Raw genomic sequence first — 616 nt, forward strand, 5'->3', positions numbered from 1 at the left:
AAAAGCACTCACTACACTCTCGGAGTGGTTGGCCTTAGGAAGGGCATCCAGCTGTAGAAACTCTGCCAGATCAGATTAGAGCTTGGTGCAGCCTTCTGGCTTGCCAGTCCTCAGTCAAATCGTCCAACCCATGCTAGCATGGAAAGCAGACGTTAAACAATGATGATGATGAAATATATATATATATATATATATATATATATATATATATCAACCGTATATGTATTACACTAGGTAATATGCATACAACTTTCTATCTTCTAATTGATTATTTATTTCATCTGTCATGTCAAAATCGGAAACACAAAAATATTTGTTCTTCATAAATACATCGACTAGAATACTGTAGTTTCATTCTATGAATGAATCTATCACTGTGAGCATGTGTTTTTGGTGGGCATATTTCCCTGTGCGCATGTATCCATATTTAAACATATCCATACTGTATTTTACATACTGTTTCTTGTTCTTGTTACTGCTGCTATTAATATACATCAGTTTGCTCTTCCTGTATTGTGTTCCTAGCAACACACTACTTGAAATTTCATATATATCTACTTATGTATATTTATATATATATATATATATATATATATATATATATATATATATATAT

This window comes from Octopus bimaculoides, chromosome 18 (assembly GCF_001194135.2).
Source record: "Octopus bimaculoides isolate UCB-OBI-ISO-001 chromosome 18, ASM119413v2, whole genome shotgun sequence".
NCBI lineage: Eukaryota > Metazoa > Mollusca > Cephalopoda > Octopoda > Octopodidae > Octopus > Octopus bimaculoides.